The sequence below is a fragment of the Lithobates pipiens genome, unplaced genomic scaffold (genome assembly GCF_037356315.1).
Source record: "Lithobates pipiens isolate NorthernLeopardFrog02 unplaced genomic scaffold, aLitPip1_a1.2 Scaffold_1, whole genome shotgun sequence".
Classification (NCBI taxonomy): domain Eukaryota; kingdom Metazoa; phylum Chordata; class Amphibia; order Anura; family Ranidae; genus Lithobates; species Lithobates pipiens.
Window position 1 is genome coordinate 103,195,281 of NW_027507685.1, and position 20,357 is coordinate 103,215,637.

A 20,357-nucleotide genomic window follows, 5' to 3' on the forward strand; every position below is an offset into this window, starting at 1 on the left:
TTACAAGTGGTTATTGGTAGGCCACAAGCAAAAGCGTATTCAAGGAATAAGCCAAAGATTGGTAACAAGTGGTTGCAGGTTGAGATCAAGCAGAAGCGTAGACAAGGAACAAGCCAAAGGCTAGTAAAAAGTGGTTGCAGGTAGCAATCAAGCAGAAATTTAGTCAAGGAATGAGCGAAAGGTCAGTAACAAGTTGTTGAAGGTAGGGAAAAAGCAAGGTCCATAAAGACATGGTCGAGCAAGTTTGGGGTGGAGGAACTTGACTGGCCTGCAAGGAGTCATGACCTCAACCTGATAGAACACCTTTTTGGGATGAATTAGAGCGGAGACCGTGAGCCAGACCTGCAAATGCGCTTCTGGAAGAATAGTCAAACATTCCCATAGACACACTCCTAAACCTTGTGGACAGCCTTCCCAGAAGAGTTGAAGCTGTTATAGCTGTAAAGGGTGGGCCAACTCAACTTTGCACCCTACAGGCTAAGACTGGGATGCCATTAAAGTTCATGTCCGTGTAAAAGCAGGTGTCCCACAACGTTTGGACAATGAAAGTAAGTGAACCAAGTTTTTGCAAGAGAAAGGAAAAAGAGGAGTTTGTAAATAGTGAGGAAGTTGTCCCTTGTTCTGTGTTTTGGACATTTTCAAGTTGGGCATCCCATAACTCTCTACCCCAGTGGTCATCAACCCTGTCCTCAGGGCCCACTAACAGGCCAGGTTTTATGCATTACCTTGGGCAGATGAAGACTAGAATACTGCAATTACTGAGCAGCAAATTATATCACCTGTGATGTATTTCAGTTATCTTGTAAACCTGGCCTGTTAGTGGGCCCTTAGGACAGGGTTGGTGACCACTGCCCTACCCCATCCAAATTATCATCCCCTAATAAAATCCCCTAATAAAATAACAAAAACAAGCCAAGGACTGTTTTCTGCATTTGAGTGAATGAAGGAACTGCTTTGTGACTGGCTGTGCAGCAGTAGAGGAACCAGACCTCAGCGACTCCTACGGGGGGTTAGTGCTACATAAACACGAGAACACCAACCTTCTCTTCAGCATTCGTCCACAGATTTGCTCCTCTTCAGCGTTCCATAGAAGGTGTTGCCTGAATCGACAATCCATCTGCGTTTCCTCTTTACAAAAACCCAAGCAGGTCAGCCAAATAAACATGGAATTAATTTTTATGAAGCAGCATAATTCCTTGCTATCGTGGCGTGCGAATCTGCCGACAAGGCTCATTTGGGGCTTCAGGTGCGGCTCGGTAACAAGCGAACACAACAGGTCATGTATTAGTTATGCACGGCTAGTATGTAATTCCACAGCTGGGGAGCTCTCACAATTATTAAGTTTTCCTCATGTGACATTTCCAAAAGCAAAAACAACCCGGTGTGAGCAATTCATCTGTTAAGCAGAAAACGAAGTCTGGCAAAAAAAAAAAAAAAATGTAAAATTGGCAATATTTTTTTTTCTTTTTTTTTTTTTCGTTCTTGTATTGAGGTTTTAAATAATGGTTCTAAATTGCTCTTATCTCGCGGAATGGCTGGAAGGTTTAGAGCTGCAAGTGTTCAACTGTGAGATTAGCTAAGACTCCGCTCGGCGTTGCTTCTCAATGTTAGTTATTGCATCCCCGACTCCTGTTTTCCAGCACGCTCGCTGCTCGCCTGATCTGAATTCCAAAGCAGCCGTAACGGTGATAGAAACGTCAACATACACCGAACATCCCCTAAGATCTATTCTTTTTTTTCCCTATTTATTTTCCTATTGAACCCCAAGCCATGTTAATAAAGTGATACCGGGCACTGCCCCCGTGTCTAATTAATTTCACACAAGTTACATAAAATGGGAAAATTTGTGGGGGGGGGGGGGGGGGGATCTACGAGGAGAGAAATCTGTGCCAGAACTGCAATTGCTCCTTTGCAAGCCAACGTCGTGCCAGCGGACTAATTGAAATGCAGCTTGTGTATTTCATGATTGCCAAGTTTTAAACAGGGGGGATTTGTAAGTCTTGTTCCCTTATGAGACGTGAATGGATGTAGAGAGACAGGTTGTTAAGTTACACATCGAGACAACAGCTAAGACACCTAAGAAGCAATTACTTTTCGGTGGAAAAGTTCCTCATTATAATCCGTGGCCGAAAGTTTTGAGAACGACACAAATATTAGTTTTTTCACAAAGTCTGCTACTTCAATTTTTTCTTTCAAAGTATTTTATTTTTTAAAAAGAAAAGCATAACAACTAAACTCTTTCATATAATAAAGTACAACATTGAGAGTACAGTAAGGGTATGTGGAATACAAGTCAATTATTGTTGGTAGACGCATAAGAGATGGGACTTGATTAGAAGTCTGAAGACTGAGCAATGTTGTCCACCAGCTGTTGGAGTACTAAGAAAGACTTGAGGAAGCCACCAGAGGTTAAAGGTTCTGGAGAATTGGCTCATCCCCGAGGAACACGAGGAGCACGGGGACCCCCCCCCCCCCCCTCGGCACTCATATTGGGATCATGCTGTGCCGGAAGATGGGACCCCCCCAGGCCAGCCCCCCCCCCCCCACAGAACACTATTATTTGGTAGGGGATAACCCTATTGTGACCCCTGAATTTAGCTGTAGGAGAAACCCAGAGTGGGAAAGGGAGAGGAAGAGAAGAAAAAGGTAGGAAATGATAACGAGGAAGGTTTAATCACCTAAACGTTGGAATGAGCTATGGGGGGGGGGCGGGGGGGGGGGAGTAATACCTGGGGTGGTTGAGATTCCCATACATTAGGCCCAAGGTTCCCAAGTAATTTCAAACTTGCGGGTCAAGTCCGAAATGATGCTGGCTATTTTTTCTTGGTCCATAATCCATGAAACATTCCTTTTGGCTGCCTTTATGGAAAATGAAGGTTGCTTCCAAGCCTTTGCCAGGGTTAGTTTTGCTCCTACCAATAAGAAGTGTATCAGTTTTTGGTTACTCTTGGAGATTCTAGGGATATAAGAGTTTAATAGAGCGACCTCTGGGGACCTGGAGATCTTGCATCCCGTGACCCCTCTAAATAAGATTAAAGATCCTTCTCCAGAAGGGTCTGATTTTAGGGCATTACCACCAGATATGGGCTAGTGTGCCCGCTATTTGGCATTCCCTAAAGCAAAGGAGGGAAAATTGTGTCTGCCTCAATTTTTTATGATGGCAATTGGCATCTACTCCAGAATGTTTATGAAGAGTGATCAGATGAATTGCAACTAATTGCAAAGTCCTTCTTTGCCACGAAAAATTAACTTAATCCCATTAAAAAAAAACATTTCCACCACATGTATGAAGAAGGCTTCAGGGCGCCCAAGAAGATCCAGCAAGCGCCAGGACCGTCTCCTGCAGTTGATTCAGCTGCAGGATAGGTGGCACCACCAGTGCAGAGCTTGCTCAGCAATGGCAGCAGGCAGGTGTGAGGGCATCTGCATGCACGGTGAGGAAAATACTTTTGGAGGATGGTCTGGTGTCAAGAAGGGCAGACAAGAAGCCATTTTTCTCCAGCAAAAACATCAGGGACAGACTGATATAATGCAAAAGTAGCCACCCTCTTTCCAGGCGTCCGGCCACATTTTGGATGCTAGTGGTTACTCATCTGAGGAGCAGACGCTGCTCATTGCTCATGGAACCCCTAATAACCTCTGAAAGAACCTTAGGGTTCTAAGGAACCCTGGCTGGGAAAGGCTGTTTTTGGGAGATCCCACAGGTATGGTATATACATGACCATTTGGGAGAGTCCCTCACAGAAAGCCAAAAAGATCATTTGGTGCTAGTAGTTAGTAGTGATGGACGAATTGCCGATAGGACGTTTCGCAAACGCCAAACGCGAACGTGGCCAAAAGTTTGCGAACCGCAAAGTTCGCTGTGGACCCATTGACTTTAATGGCAGGCGAACCTTAAAAACCTCCAGGTCATATTTTCAGCCACAAAATACTTACTAGCTGTGCACACATAGTCCCACAACATGGACACTGACATAACAAAATTATTAAGTGCATCTGGGATCAACAACAACAAGCATTCTTTTTTTATCTGTGAAATTTTGACAATTCAGGAGCGCATGAAGGCCATGGAGGAGAGGCAAGGTCAGGGCACGCAATGAAGGGGTGCAGGAGATGACCAGTGCCACAGTCAGGGCAGCGCAGTCCTGTGCCAGTGTCCCAGTGTGCCAACCTGTGCTTGAGCCCCTCCCTCTGCCCACCCTTACCCCCACCTATGCGGGGCTCCACTGCGGTGGTCCGGGTGCCAGTCCAGTGCCGATCCTCAGCCATGGTGCTGGCACTGCCTGCTGATTGGCTTCTCCGCTGCTATCTCCCTCACTGACTGAAACCAGCACCATGATAGAGACTGAGCACTGACACCAGCACCGTGATAGAGAGCACTGACACCAGCACCGAGATAGAGAGCACTGACACCAGCACCGTGATAGAGAGCACTGACACCACACCAGCACCGTGATAGAGATCACTGACACCAGCACTGAGATAGAGAGCACTGACACCACACCAGCGCCGCGATAGAGAGCACTGACACCAGCACCGAGATAGAGAGCACTGACACCAGCACCGAGATAGAGAGCACTGACACCAGCACCGTGATAGAGAGCACTGACACCAGCGCCGAGACATAGAGCACTGACACCAGCACCGAGATAGAGAGCACTGACACCAGCACCGAGATAGAGAGCACTGACATCAGCACCGTGATAGAGAGCACTGACACCAGCACCGTGATAGAGAGCACTGACACCAGCACCGAGATAGAGAGCACTGACACCAGCACCGAGATAGAGAGCACTGACACCACACCAGCACCGTGATAGAGAGCACTGAGACCACACCAGTACCGAGATAGAGAGCACTGACACCACACCAGCACCGTGATAGAGAGCACTGAAACCACCATCATCATAGAGAGCACTGAGACCACACCAGCCCCGAGATAGAGGACACTGAGACCACATCAGCACCGAGATAGAGAGCACTGACACCAGCACCGAGATAGAGAGCACTGACACCAGCACCCAGATAGAGAGCACTGAGGCCAGCACCGTGATAGAGAGCACTGACACCAGCACCGAGATAGAAAGCATTGACACCAGCACCGAGATAGAAAGCATTGACACCAGCACCGAGATAGAAAGCATTGACACCAGCACCGAGATAGAAAGCACTGACACCAGCACCGAGATACAAAGTACTGACACCAGCACTGAGATAGAGAGCACTGACACCACACCAGCACCGTGATAGAGAGCACTGAGACCACACCAGCACCGAGATAGAGAGCACTGACACCACACCACAACCGTGATAGAGAGCACTGAAACCAGCACCGGGATAGAGAGCACTGAGACCACACCAGCCCCGAGATAGAGGGCACTGAGACCACACCAGCACCGAGATAGAGAGCACTGACACCACACCACAACCGTGATAGAGAGCACTGAAACTAGCACCGGGATAGAGAGCACTGAGACCACACCAGCCCCGAGATAGAGGGCACTGAGACCACACCAGCACCGAGATAGAGAGCACTGACACCAGCACCAAGATAGAGAGAGAGAGCACTGACACCAGCACCGAGATAGAGTGCACAGACAGCAGCACTGATACCAGCAACTCGCTGCAGGACCCAAAAATATGACATGGCTCAACCTCTTCAAACAGGAGGGTACAGGCATATAGTACAGTGTGCTATCTCTTCCTCTCTTGTGGACACCCACGTGACATCACTAAACATGTCATCTTCGATGTCACCTTCCCCATCGCTATAATTGGAGATCTCAGAGTAGGCAGCAACACCAAGGACCAACCTCCTCCTTGGGTTGATCTGGGTACTGTCGTCAGACTGCTGAGTGGCGGTTGTTGCTACCTCCTCTTTCTGATCCAATGCCAAGAGTGGCTGCGCATCGGTAATGTCTTGGATCGGAAAATAATTCCTGTGACTCAAGCGGAAGGTATATGGTGGTGGTGGTGTTGGTGGTAGTGTCTTTGGGGATGCACACAGCAGAGAGGGAAGAAGAGGATGCAGATCGAGAGGATGAGGGGGGTGCAGAAAAGTAAGGCTGAGTGAGCCACTCAACCAAGTCTGGTGCGTCCTTTGAGGTAATCGCATGTGCCTTTTGAAATTTGCCACTTTGGCTCAAGTCTGTTGCTCCTGCCCTACCCCTACCACCCCTGCGGAAGGGCCTGCCTCTTCCTCTGCCTGTCATTTTTTAAATGACCCTGTGATGTATGTGGAAAGTATATTATACGTGTACAAGCCTATATACTGTACACCTATAAAAGGACCGTTGTGGACCTAGTAGCTAGTGATTTGCAGACTGTCCCTGCTCAGAACACCAAAGTGTCCCTCAGTCCCTACACTGATAAAAGACAGCTGCAGAATCGGGCAGCACTCAGCAGCACAGCAGTCAGCAGTGCACCATAATATACTTTGTATATTTGAAAGAAAGTATATTATACGTGTACAACCCTATATATTGTACACCTTAAAAAGGACCTTTGTGGACCTAGTAGCAAGTGATTTGCAGACTGTCCCTGCTCAGAACAACAAACTGTCCCTCAGTCCCTAGACTGAAAAAAGACAGCTGCAGAATCGGGCAGCACTCAGCAGCACAGCAGTCAGCAGTGCACCATAATATACTTTGTATATTTGAAAGAAAGTATATTATACGTGTACAACCCTATATACTGTACACCTATAAAAGGACCTTTGTGGATCTAGTAGCTAGTGATTTGCAGACTGTCCCTGCTCAGAACACCAAACTGTGCCTCAGTCCCTACACTGATAAAAGACAGCTGCAGAATCGGGCAGCACTCAGCAGCACAGCAGTCACCAGTGCACCATAATATACTTTGTATATTTTAAAGAAAGTATATTATACGTGTACAACCCTATATACTTTACACCTATAAAAGGACCTTTGTGGACCTAGTAGCTAGTGATTTGCAGACTGTCCCTGCTCAGAACACCAAACTGTGCCTCAGTCCCTACACTGATAAAAGACAGCTGCAGAATCGGGCAGCACTCAGCAGCACAGCAGTCAGCAGTGCTCCATAATATACTTTGTATATTTGAAATAAAGTATATTATACGTGTACAATCCTATATACTGTACACCTATACCAGTCCTTAAAAGGACCTTTGTGGACCTAATAGTAATACCTAGTGATTAAACTGACTGTCCCTGCTCCACACAGCGTCCTGTCCCTACACTGACAAAAGGCAGCTGCAGAATCAGTCAGCAGTGCACTCAGCAATCACCAGCACAGCAGTCAGCAGCAGTGCACCAGAACCCTATATATACTGTACACCTATACCAGTCTTTAAAAGGACTTTTGTGGACCTAATAGCTAGCGATTGGTGTCACAGTCTGTCCCTGCTCCACACAGCAACCTCTCCCTATACTGACAAAAGACAGAATGTAAAATGGCCACCAGATCAGGTCTATTTATAAGGTAGGGGGAATGTCCAATTGTCCATGTGCTGAAATGTCTCAATTGGCTGTCCTGTACCCCATGATGGATGTGTCATCATGGGTCAAAGTTCTTTCACAATGTAAACGCATATGTCCGCCGTGTGAACAGCGTCAGAAGTGCGCCGGTTTGGCGAATCGCGAACATGCAAAATTCGCCACGAACTGACCGCTGGGCGAACCGCAAGGCCATCTCTAGTAGTTAGGAAGGAGGAATGTTTCCAACACTTTGTTGAATCTATGCCACAAAGATCTACTCCAGAATGTTTATGAAGAGTGATCGGATGAATTGCAATTAATTGCAAAGTCCTTTGCCACGAAAATTAACTTAATCCCATAAAAAAAAACATTTCCACTGCATGTGTGAAGAAGGCTTCGGGGTGCCCAAGAAAATCCCGCAAGTACCAGGACCGTCTCCTGCGGAGCTTTCTGAGGAATGGCAGCAGGCAGGTATGAGGGCATCTGCATGTACGGTGAGGAGAAGAATTTGGGCGGATGGCCTGGTGTCAAGAAGGGCAGACAAGAAGCCACTTTTCTCCAGGACAAACATCAGGGACAGACTGATATTCTGGAAAAGGTACATGGAGTGGACTGCTGAGGACTGGGGTAAAGTCATTTTCTCTGATGAATCCCCTTTCCCATTCTTTGGGGCATCCAGAAAAAACCTTGTCCGGAGAAGAAAAGGTGAGCGCTACCATCAGTCCTGTGTCATTCCAGCAGTAAATCATACTGAGAAGATTGATGTGTGGGGTTGCTTCTCAGCCAAGGGAGTGGGCTCACTCACAATATTACCTAAGAACACAACCATGAATAAAGAATGGTACAAATACAACCTCTGAGAGCAATTTCTCCCAATCATCCAAGAATAGTTTGATGAGAAACAATGCCTTTCCCAGCATGATGGAGCATCTTGCCATAAGTCAAAAGTGGTAACTAAGTGGCTTGGGTAACAAAACATGGAAATTTTGGTTCCATGACCAGGAAACTCCCCAGACCTTAATCCCATTGAGAACTTGTGGCCAATCCTCAAGAGGTGGTTGAACAGAAAAAAACCCACAAATTTTGACAAACTCCAAGCGTTGATTATGCAAGAATGGGCTGCCATCATTCAAGATGAGGCCCAGAAGTTGATTGACAGCATGTCAGGGGGAATTGCAGAGGTCTTGAAAAAGAAGGGTCAATATTGACTCTTTGCATAAACTTCATATCATTGTCAATAAAAGCCTTAGACACTTATAAAATGCTTGTAATTATACTTCAGTAGTCCATAGTAACATCTGACAAAAAGATCCAAAAATAATGAAGCAGCAGACTTTGTGAAAATCAATATTTGTGTCATTCTCAAAACTTTTATACCGTATAGTGTAAGATATACCGGGTTGGAACTTCTTTTTCTTTCAGAACTGTCTTCATTCTTCGTGGCATAGATTCAACAAGGTCTTAAAACTCCTCATTCTTAACTACTAGCACCAATGATCTTTTTGGCTGTCTATAAGCGAGGGATTCTGCCAAATGGCCATGCATATACCATACCCGTGGGATCCTTTGAAAACAGCCTTTATTAGCCAGTAGAGATGAGCCAAACACCCCCGGTTCGGTTCGCACCAGAACTTTCAAAAGGACCCCAAATTCGTACGAACTTTAGAACCCCATTGAAGTCTATGGGACTCGAACGTTCAAAATTAAAAGTGCTAATTTTAACAGCTAATATGCAAGATGCTGTCCTAAAAAGGGTTTGGGGACCTGGCTCCTGCCCCAGGGGACATGGGTCAATGCCTAAAATGTTTTTAAAAATGGCCGTTTTGGCGGGAGCACTGATTTTAATGACGATTAAAGTGAAAAAAAAAGTGAAATATTCCTTTAAATATCGTGCCTGGGGGGTGTCTGTAGTATGCCTGTGAAGTGCCACGTGTTTCCCGTGTTTAGAACAGTCCCTGCACAAAATGACCTTTAACGGAAATAACATCATTTAAAACTGCTTGCGGTTTTAATGTTATATCTGGTTCCTGCAATATGGTTTAAAATCATTGAGAAAAATGGCATGGGTAGCCCTCCCTGCCCATTACCAGCCCCTTTGGGTCTTGTACGCATATTAAGGGGAACCCCGTACCCATATTAAAAAAAGGAAATGTGTGTGGCCCCCAGGCCCTATATACTCAGAACAGCAGTATACAGGCAGTGCAAACAAGACAGGGACTGTGTAGGCTTGTTGTGTTAAGTTGAATCTGTTTGTAATTTTCAACTGGTACATTTTTAAAGTGTAGCTCCAGTCAAAAAAAATATTTTTAAGCTTTTTGGAAAACATAGGGAAGGGTTATCACCCCTGTATAATTTGTTTTGTCGTACATCTTTTTTCATCTCACTTGCTGTTGTCTCCTTCCGTTTGCAAGTAGGAGATGTTTGTAAGTTGGATGTTTGAAAGTAGGGGCCTGCCCTATATGCTCTGCAGAAATGGCGGAACAAGGAGTTGGTTTTGCCACAACATTGTAAGCCCTCAAAGTGACTCTTGGTGGGCGCTGGGGCGCACTGCTGTGAACGATTATATCAAGAATTGTAATTACATGCCATTGTTGAACAGTGGTAGAAAAATTTACCTTTGGTGGTTGTGGTGCTGGTGCCACAACACTATAAGTCCTCACAGTTACTCTGGGTGGGCACAGGAACGGGCCCTCCTGTGAAATATTATATCAAGAATTGTAATTACATGTCCCTGTTAAACAGGGGCAGAAAAATTGGGCCTTAGGCACTGGTTCTGGTGCCACGACACTGCAACCTCTCCCATATACTCTAGTTTTAGTGCAGGAATTAGCCCTGCTGCAAAGCATTGCATCAAAAATTGTAATTAAACGCCCCTGTTAAACAGGGGCAGAAAAATTGGGCCTTAGGCACTGGTGCTGGTGCCACGACACTGCAACCTCTCCCATATACTCTAGTTTTAGTGCAGGAATTAGCCCTGCTGCAAAGCATTGCATCAAAAATTGTAATTAAACGCCCCTGTTAAACAGGGGCAGAAAAATTGGGCTGATGGCATCACCCAGAACCAGAAATGTTCTTCCAACATATCAGCGGAGGAGGAAGAGGATAGACAATCAACATAACAGGACAGTCACTCAGCATCAGCATAGGCAGCCTGAAGGGATGTGATATTTCCCCAAAAAATATTTGGTTACATCAGCTTCAGGTGCTTGGTAGCTGTGCGTGATCCAAGACTGATTCATCTTTATGAAAGTCAGTCGATCAACTGATTCGGTGGACAGGCGCACCCTGTGATCGGTAACAAAGCCACCAGCAGCACTGAAGGTGCGTTCCGAAAGAACGCTGGATGCAGGACAGGCCAGTAGCTCAACTGCATACTGTGCAAGCTCTGGCCAGTGATCCATCCTCAAGACCCAGTAAGCCAGAGGATTTTCGGTGGGAAAGGTGTCCAAGTCTGACCTTGCCCCTAGGTATTCCTGCACCATGTAAATCAGACGCTGGCGATGGTTGCTGGAACCGATCATACCTTGGGGCTGCGGACTAAAAAATTGTCTGAAAGCATCGGTCAGACGGCCACCTTCTCCACCGCTCCTTCTGAACGATGCCTCAGCAACATGTTGTCCAGGACCAGGAGTTTGTAACCTCCCAGTCTCTGGGAACGCGTTGCACAGACCTTTCTGCAAGGCCTCCTGGAGATGTCTCATCCTCTGCTTCCTCTGCAATGGCAAGATAAGGTCGGCAACCTTACCCTTGTAATGTGGATCAAGGAGAGTGGCCAGCCAGTAATGGTCCCTCTCCTTGATCCGAAGAATACGAGGATCCTTCCGCAGGCTTTGCAGGATCAGGGAGGCCATGCAGCGTAGGTTAGCTAAGGCATTCGGTCCGGAGTCCTCTGGGTCACTAAGGACAACATGATCCGCAGCTACCTCCTCCCAGCCACGTACAAGTCCATGGGTTTCTTGGGACTGTAAATCATCCCTACAAGACTACTGCTGCTGCTGCTGATGCTAAGTGCCAGCCTCCACCTCCATGCTGACACAATCATCCTCCTCCTCCTCCTCCTCCTCATCCTCTTCCTGTGCGATGGGTGGCACACCAGGAACACTCTCTGGATAAAGGGGGCCTTGAGAGGCAAGGAAGTCCTCCTCTTTCTGCCTCTGTTCTGCCTCAAGTGCCCTGTCCATTATTCCACACAGCGTATGCTCCAAGAGGTGGACAAGAGGTATAGCGTCACTGATGCATGCACTGTCACTGCTCACCATCCTTGTGGCCTCCTCAAACGGTGACAGGACAGTGCATGCATCCCTGATCATGCCCCACTGGCGTGGTGAGAAAAAAACCGAGCTCCCCTGACCCTGTCCTGGTGCCGTAGTCGCACAGGTACTCATTGATGGCCCTCTGCTGCATGTACAGCCGCTGCAGCATGGCCAACGTTGAGTTCCACCTGGTGGGCATGTCACATATAAGGCGGTTCTTGGGCAGGTTCAACTCCTTTTGGAGCTCAGCCAGCCAAGCACAGGCATTAAATGATCGGCGGAAATGCACACAGACTTTCCTGGCCTGCTTCAGGACATCCTGTAAGCCGGGGTACCTGCCCAAGAACCGCTGCACCACCAGGTTAAGGACGTGAGCTACACAGGGCACATGGGTCAGTTGTCCCTGTCGGAGGGCGGAGAGGAGGTTGGTGCCATTGTCGCAAACCACCATTCCTGGCTTAAGCTGGCGTGGCGTCAACCACCTCTCGGCCTGCCCCTGCAGAGCTGCCAAAACATCCGCCCCAGTGTGGCTCCTGTCCCCCAAACAAACCAGCGCAAGCGCGGCATGGCATTATTTTGCCTGCGTACTTGCGTAGCCCCTGGAACGCCTACGGAGCACCGCTGGTTCTGAGGACAGAGCACTGGAAGAGGCCATGGAGGAAGAAGAAGAGGAGGGGGTGGAGGAGAGAGGTGTGTCACAACCAATAGTAGCATTTTGGAGGCGTGGTGGCGGAACAACCTCCAACACTACTGCACCTTGTCCTGCATCCTTCCCAGCTGCCAGAAGAGTGACCCAATGGGCCGTGAAAGACAGGTAACATCCCTGCCCATGCCTGCTGGACCATGAGTCAGCGGTAATATGCACTTTACCGCTGACCGCCCTGTCCAGCGAGGCAAGGACATTGCCTTCCACATGCCGGTAGAGAGCCGGAATTGCCTTCCGTGAGAAAAAGTGGCGTTTGGGGACCTGAGGAAACACACATTGTACAAACTCATGGAAGGGGGCCGAGTCTACCAACTAAAAAGGCAGCATTTGAAGTGCTAGCAATTTAGCCAAGCTAGCATTCAACCGCTGGGCATGTGGATGGCTGGGAGTGAACTTCTTTCGCCGGTCCAGCAGCTGGGGCAGGGACATTTGCCTGCTATAATCGGACGTGGGTGTACTGCTATCAGAGTGCCCGGAAACACTTGGCTGTGACACACCTAATTCTACACCTTCATTCCTCTCAGTGCAGGTTTCAGAGAAGACTGAAGGTCTAGTGGGGTTGGAGATCCCAGCTGATGAGGAGCAAGGAGAGGTCCGCTTTGTTCTTTGGTGTGGGTCTTTGAGGTACGCTTGCCAACGAGCTGCATGGCAAGTCAACATATGTCTGGTCAAGCATGTGGTGCCCAAGCGGCTGATGTTTTGGCCACGCGAGATACGCTTGAGACATATGTTGCAAATAGCTGCGGTGCGATCTGATGCACTCGTCTCAAAAAAGGCCCACACCAAAGAACTTTTAGAATAACGCGCAGAGGCAGCGCCCTGCACAGGCGGAGCTCTGCGGTGTGATTCAGTCGGTGTGCTGCCCCTAAGCTGGCCCCCGGAGGGCATCCTGCCTCGTTGGACATGTGCCTCCTCCGCCTCCTCCTCCTCCTCCTCTCTCCTACCAGGCACCCACGTGGAGTCAGTGCCCTCATCACCCCCTCCCTCTTCATCGCTGGAGCAAACCTGGCAGTATGCTGCAGCTTGTGGAACATGACTGCCAGATTGTTGTCCTTCTTGAGCATCCCCTCTCTCTGGCTTCCTCTAGCTGAGTATCATCATCAGAGCCTACAAAACACTGGGCATCCTCCTGGAGCATGTACCCAACACTGTGCTCAAAGAATTCAGGAGACTCCTCAGGAGGACGTGGTGGGTCTTGGGAAGGAGTCACTGATGATGACATTGAGAGGAGGGAAGACGATGCGTTGGCAGCTGCTTTGCTAGTACCCTGAGACTGGGTGAGAGAGGATGAGGAGGATGAAGAAGGCTTGGTCATCCACTCTACCAAGTCATTGGCATGTTGCCGCTCAACATGTCCAGCTGCCGAAAAGAAGGACAAGTGTGTCCCATGGCCACGTGCTGATGATGACGTTGCACCGCATCCAAGACCAGCACTGTTGTCTCTAGACACAGAGCCTGCTTGCCCTCTTTTATCGGCTCGCGAATGTCTGCCTCTCCTTGCTGGCCTTCCAGACATGGTAATGGCCTGAAGAGAGTTGGGAAAAACAGCAATTGGGTAGTGTATATTGTGCTGGAGGCACACACAACTTCCACTAACTTCTGCAGATGGCAGATTGCTCAAATAGAGAAGAGCTATGTAGGTGGATATAGTGGTGTATACTGGGTTCAGAGCACGCAGACAGCATGCACAAGCTACTACCACTGACTGCAAGCTCTATTTAAAACGAGCAAGATAGTTTGCTATATAGGTGGATATAGCGGTGTACACTGGGTTCAGAGCACGCAGACAGCACGCACAAGCTCCTACCGCTGTTTGCAAGCTCTATTTAAAACGAGCAAGATAGTTTGCTATATAGGTGGATATAGCGGTGTATACTGGGTTCAGAGCACGCAGACAGCACGCACAAGCTCCTACCACTGACTGCAAGCTCTATTTAAAACGAGCAAGATAGTTTGCTATATAGGTGGATATAGCGGTGTATACTGGGTTCAGAGCACGCAGACAGCACGCACAAGCTCCGACCGCTGACTGCAAGCTCTATTTAAAACGAGCAAGATTGTTTGCTAAATAGGTGGATATAGCGGTGTATACTGGGTTCAGAGCACGCAGACAGCACGCACAAGCTCCTACCGCTGACTGCAAGCTCTATTTAAAACGATCAAGATAGTTTGCTATATAGGTGGATATAGCGGTGTATACTGGGTTCAGAGCACGCAGACAGCACGCACAAGCTCCTACCGCTGACTGCAAGCTCTATTTAAAACGAGCAAGATTGTTTGCTATATAGGTGGATATAGCGGTGTATACTGGGTTCAGAGCACGCAGACAGCACGCACAAGCTCCTACCGCTGACTGCAAGCTCTATTTAAAACGAGCAAGATAGTTTGCTATATAGGTGGATATAGCGGTGTATACTGGGTTCAGAGCACGCAGACAGCACGCACAAGCTCCTACTGCTGACTGCAAGCTCTATTTAAAATGAGCAAGATAGTTTGCTATATAGGTGGATATAGCGGTGTATACTGTGTTCAGAGCACGCAGATAGCACGCACAAGCTCCTACCGCTGACTGCAAGCTCTATTTAAAACGAGCAAGATAGTTTGCTATATAGGTGGATATAGCGGTGTATACTGGGTTCAGAGCACGCAGACAGCACGCACAAGCTCCTACCGCTGACTGCAAGCTCTATTTAAAACGAGCAAGATAGTTTGCTATATAGGTGGATATAGCGGTGTATACTGGGTTCAGAGCACGCAGACAGCACGCACAAGCTCCTACCGCTGACTGCAAGCTCTATTTAAAACGAGCAAGATTGTTTGCTATATAGGTGGATATAGCGGTGTATACTGGGTTCAGAGCACGCAGACCTCACGCACAAGCTCCTACTGCTGACTGCAAGCTCTATTTAAAATGAGCAAGATAGTTTGCTATATAGGTGGATATAGCGGTGTATACTGGGTTCAGAGCACGCAGACAGCACGCACAAGCTCCTAACACTGACTGCAAGCTCTATTATAAAAGATAGATATATCGCTAGCTATATAGGTGAATATAGCGGTGTATACTGCGGTCAGGGCACGCAGACAACAACCACTACAGAAGAGCAAGAACGAAAAATCGGCCGATAACGATCGGTGTATACTGTGTTGAAGGTACACAGAACACCCACTAACTGCTTCAGACGCCAACACACTACACAAGGCCGCCGCGCTGGCGGCCTTATATAGTGTGGGGCGTGTACTACACAGCCTGAGCTATGATTGGCCACAGGCATCCTGCCTGTGGCCAATCATGGCTCTCCTCGCTGCCGGCGCTGTGATTGGCCAAGCATGCGGGGTCACAGTGCATGCTTGGCCAATCATGAGCCAGCAATGCACTGCGCCATCGCAGTGCATTGTGGGCCGCGAGCGCCACACGAATTTGGCGCGAACGGCCCATAACGTTCGGAATTCGCCGAACGGGAGAACAGCCGATGTTCGAGTCGAACATATGTTCGACTCGAACACAAAGCTCATCCCTATTAGCCAGGGTTCCTTGGGTTCCCTAAGGTTCTTTCAGAGGTTGTTAGGAGTTCCATGCGCAATAAGCAATGTCTGCTCCTCAGATGAGTAACCACTAGCACCAATAAGCTTTTTCGCTTTCTGCAAGTGAAGGACTTTTCGAAATGGCCATGTACACTCACCGGCCACTTTATTAGGTGCACCTTACTAGTATCAAGTTGCCCAATTTTGCCTTCAGAACGGCCTAATTCTTCATGGCATAGATTCAAGGTGTTGGAAACATTCCTCCTTCCTAACTACTAGCACCAATGACCTATTTGGCTTTCTCCCAATTGGCCATGTATATACCATGCCTGTGGGATCCCTCAAAAACAGCCTCTCTCAGCCAGTGTTCCTTGGAACCCTAAAGTTCTGTCAGAGGTTGTTAGGGGTTCCATGAGCAATGAGCAGCGTCTGCTCCTCAGATGAATAACCACTAGCATCCAAAAAAGGGGACGGACGCCTGAAAAGGGGGTGGCTACAGCGCCCATGGATAGATTCATGCTATGCATGAATCTATCCATTCTACACAGAGGGAGTGGCGTGACATAAGGGGCCGTGGCCATGCACCCTTAATGGACGCACTGCCATTGCTTGGATGTAACGAGTGGTTATTTGAGTTGCTGTCGCCTTTTCTATCATCGGGAACCAGTTTGCCATTCTCCTTTAACATCAACAAGGTATTTTCTGCCACACAACTGCCGCTCACTGGATATTTTCTCTTTTTTGGACCATTCTCTGTAAACCCGAGAGATGGTTGTGTGTGAAAATCTCAGAAATACTCAGACCAGCCTGTCTGGCACCAACAGCCATGCCACATTCAAACTCACTTAAATCCCCTTTCTTCCCCAATCTAAAGCTTGGTTTGAACTTCAGCAAGCTGTTTTCACCACGCCTAAATGCATTGAGTTGCGGCCATGTGATTGGTTAATTAGAAATTTGTGTTACCATGCAATTGAACAGGTCTACCTAATAAACTGGCCGGTGAGTGTATTTACTGTATATCACTGTATACTTATTCTGAAATGCAACTTCAAAAGTCTTATCTTTGAAAAAGACTTAGCCAATCAACATCTCCACTTGTTTGAGATGAAGAACACAGGCGCCTCTTCTGATATCCGTGCCAAGAGTCAATAGCAGAAGATTGGGCAGTTAACGTTAAGTAGAAAAATTAATGAGGTTGGTATTATGTTTTTAAGCACTAACAAGCTAGTAGAAGGCAGTTTTTTGCTTATTTGTGTGGGTCGTAGATAACTCTTCCTGATAGGAATGCTCGTTACTCTACATACATCTGTTCACGATAATTGGAAGAGTGGGCAGAAAGGAAGTGATATGATTTGATTTATGTGATCTAAGATACTCACCAATGTAGGCTTAGATGTGGCTTCTGACTGTTATGAGAACACTTGTCTCTCTGTATTGCTGGAATAGAAATAAACAAAAAAAACAAAAGACGACGTTTTGAAAGGAATAACCTTCCTTCCAATCCAAAACAATTATCCGATCCTTCTGCTGAGAAACAAAGATCCACTGTTTGATTTGGAAGTCATAGGCTCAAGACCTCACTACTGACAGCCAGTCCAAGCCAGTAAGGTAAGGGTCTTTTTTCTTACTAAGGGGCTCTTAAATGTATAAAGTAGAAGTTTTTCCAGCTTTTCCCAACCAAGGTTCTGTGGAGTCCTAGGGTTCCTCTGAAGGATGCTAGGGGTTCCTTGAGCAATAAGCAGATTTTGGACTCTTTGATAAGTAACCACTGACATCAATGATCTCTTTCGTAGTCTCTAAGGGGGGGGGGGGGGGGCATTCTTCTTACTGACCACCTATGCAAGTAACATTCTTCCCACTGGCCACCAATGTAAATGTGTATTTGTAAGGAGCATTCCTCCCACTGACCTCCGATGTAATGAACATTCCTCCCACTGATCACCAATGTAAGGAACATTCTACCCACTGACCACCAAAGTAAGGGACATTCTTCCCACTGATCACCAATGTAAGGAACATTCCTCCCACTGATCACCAATGTAAGGACCGTTCTTCTCACTGATCACCAATGTAAGGACCGTTCTTCTCACTGATCACCAATGTAAGGACTATTCTTCCCACTGATCACCAACGAAAGGACCATTCTTCCCACTGATCACAAATGTAAGGAACATTCTTCCCACTGACCACCAATGTAAGGGACATTCTTCTCACTGATCACCAATGTAGGGAACATTCTTCCCACTGATCACTAATGTAAGGACCATTCTTCCCACTGATCACCAATGTAAGGATCATTCTTCTCACTGACCACCAATGTAAGGACCATTCTTCCCACTGATCACCAATGTAAGGACCATTCTTCCCACTGACCACCAATGTAAGGGACATTCTTCTCACTGATCACCAATGTAAGGAACATTCTTCCCACTGATCACCAATGTAAGGAGCATTCTTCCCAATGATCACCAATGTAAGGATCATTCTTCTCACTGATCACCAATGTAAGGAGCATTCTTCTTACTGCTCACCAATGTAAGGAACATTCTTCCCACTGATCACCAATGTAAGGAGCATTCTTCCCACTGATCACACACCCCACACTATATAAGGCCGCCAGCGCGGTGGCCTTGTGTAGTGTGTTGGCATCTGCAGGAGTTAGTGGGTGTTCTCCGTGTACCTTCAATGCAATATACACCTTTATCCACCTATTTAGCATTATTGCTCTTCTGTAATTGAGCTATCAGCCATCTGCAGGAGTTTCTGGGTGTTATCTGTGTGACCTGATTGCAGTATACACCTTTATCCACCTATTTAGCGTTATTGCTCTTCTGTAATTGAGCTATCAGCCATCTGCAGGAGTTTCTAGGTGTTGTCTGTGTGACCTGAGTGCAGTATACACCTTTATCCACCTATATAGCTATATTGCTCTTCTGTAATTGAGCTATCAGCCATCTGCAGGAGTTTCTGGGTGTTGTCTGTGTGACGTGAGTGCAGTATACACCTTTATTCACCTATTTAGCGTTATTGCTCTTCTGTAATTGAGCTATCAGCCATCTGCAGGAGTTACTGGGTGTTGTCTGTGAGCCCTGAGTGCAGTATACACCTTTATTCACCATATAGCTATATTGATCTTCTGTAATTGAGCTATCAGCCATCTGCAGGAGTTTCTGGGTGTTGTCTGTGTGACCTGAGTGCAGTATACACCTTTATCCACCTATTTAGCATTATTGCTCTTCTGTAATTGAGCTATCAGCCATCTGCAGGAGTTTCTGGGTGTTGTCTGTGTGACCTGAGTGCTGTATACACCTTTATCCACCTATTTAGCATTATTGCTCTTTTGGATGCCTGTGGCCAATCATAGCTCAGGCTGTGTAGTACACACCCCACACTATATAAGGCCGCCAGCGTGGCGGCCTTGTGTAGTGTGTTGGCATCTGCAGGAGTTAGTGGGTGTTCTCCGTGTACCTTCAATGCAGTATACACCTTTATCCACCTATTTAGCATTATTGCTCTTCTGTAATTGAGCTATCAGCCATCTGCAGGAGTTTCTGGGTGTTATCTGTGTGACCTGAGTGCAGTATACACCTTTATCCACCTATATAGCTATATTGCTCTTCTGTAAATGAGCTATCAGCCATCTGCAGGAGTTTCTGGGTGTTGTCAGTGTGACCTGAGTGCAGTATACACCTTTATCCACCTATATAGCTATATTGCTCTTCTGTAATTGAGCTATCAGCCATCTGCAGGAGTTTCTGGGTGTTGTCTGTGTGCCCTGAGCGCAGTATACACCTTTATCCACCTATTTTGCTCTTCTCTAATTGAGCCATCTGCAGGAGTTAGTTGGTGTTGTGTGCCTCCAGCACAGCACACTATACACCGGTATCTACCCTTTAATTCCTGTTGTCCTATAATAAAGACATCTGCAGGAGTTAGTGGGTGTTGTGTGCCTCCAGCACAATATACACTACCCAATTGCTGGTTTTCTCATCTCCCTTCAGGCCATTACCATGTCTGGAAGGCCAACAAGGAGAGGCAGACAGGCACGAGCCGATAAAAGAGGGCAAGCAGGCTCTGTGTCTAGAGACAACAGTGCTGGTCGTGGACGCGGTGCATCGTCATCAGCACGTGGCCATGGGACATGCTTGTCCTTATTTTTGGCAGCTGGACGTGTTGAGCCGCATCATGCCGAAGACTTGGTAGAGTGGATGACCAAGCCCTCTTCATCCTCCTCATCCTCTCTCACCCAGGCTCAGGGTACTAGCAAAGCAGCTGCCAATGCATCCTCTTCCCTCGTCTCAATGTCATCATCAGTGACTCCTTCCTTAGACCCACCACGTCCTCCTGAGGAGTCCCCTGAACTCTTTGAGCACAGTGTTGGGTACATGCTCCAGGAGGATGCCCAGTGTTTTGTAG

The 20,357-nt window shown here is 47.4% G+C and overlaps 1 protein-coding gene across 3 annotated transcripts in view; it reads right to left on the reverse strand.

The window, feature by feature from the left end:
- The window catches only part of ASTN2 (astrotactin 2), a 661,578-nt gene that overhangs the window by 58,684 nt on the left and 582,537 nt on the right, over positions 1-20,357 (reverse strand). The window contains exon 1 of one of the 3 annotated variants that reach the window (XM_077468112.1): positions 1,041-1,611. The exons of the other annotated variants lie outside the window; for them this stretch is intronic. The gene's annotated coding sequence lies outside the window, so the exon portion shown is untranslated. Of the gene's footprint in view, positions 1-1,040; positions 1,612-20,357 lie in introns of those variants that run through there. 3 annotated transcript variants of the gene reach the window in all.